Source organism: Schistocerca cancellata, chromosome 3, assembly GCF_023864275.1.
Source record: "Schistocerca cancellata isolate TAMUIC-IGC-003103 chromosome 3, iqSchCanc2.1, whole genome shotgun sequence".
NCBI lineage: Eukaryota > Metazoa > Arthropoda > Insecta > Orthoptera > Acrididae > Schistocerca > Schistocerca cancellata.
The window spans coordinates 565,243,289-565,244,265 of record NC_064628.1 but is presented as its reverse complement, the minus strand read 5'-3'; positions in this window follow the sequence as shown (position 1 = coordinate 565,244,265).

Sequence of the window (977 nt, the reverse complement as noted above, 5' to 3'; positions counted from 1 at the left end):
TTCTCTGATGTAGTTTATACTATGGTAATGAATAAGACAGTAGGTTCAAAAAATGGCTCTGAGCACTATGGGACTCAACTGCTGAGGTCATTAGTCCCCTAGAACTTAGAACTAGTTAAACCTAACTAACCTAAGGACATCACAAACATCCATGCCCGGGGCAGGATTCGAACCTGCGACCGTAGCGGTCTTGCGGTTCCAGACTGCAGCGCCTTTAACCGCACGGCCACTTCGGCCGGCAAGACAGTAGGTGCTGTAATTGTAAAGGAATGTTAATCTTTAGAAATCATAGAAGTTGGACAGGCAACTACAGGTGTATGATTTTTAACTGCTAAAAAACGTCAGGTAAACAAAAATAAGTTGATTGGCTACAATTGAAAATGCAATAAATAAATAAATAAGTAATACTTCAGGAAAACAGAGAAATACTGCAACATAAATCACTTAAATTGCAATCCAGTACTATGATAGACGGGAAAGCTGACTTGGGATAAGCGTGTAGCGGGGCTGTATTAAGGAAAGAAAAGACAAAAATGTGGATAGGGAATAATAAGTGGATAAATATGAGACGGGCAATCTTATATGAAAAGAAATACGAAAGATAAGTAGTACAGGCAAGGGGAGAATAGAATCATTTGAAATGTTATACTGCAGAGGCATCCCGAGCATTAAATTGATAGACACAATAACTAATCAATATATACTATATCAGTAAGTGTACAATGTCCATGGCGCTAAAACTCAGAAACGAGTCCCGGTACGATCAAGGGAGTTATATGGTGTGGTAGCCGTTTATCCCCTATCTAGGAAGAAAGTTCCCGTTTTTACCCGAAGGGCGTACTTTTGAAGATATAATGGCTGGGAAGTTTCAACCTCTAGTAATTTCTAGAACATTACAGAATATTCGAGAGCATTCCGGAACATTCGAGAGTACTCGAGAGCGTTCCGCAACATTCCAGAAAGTTCCGGAGTGTTCC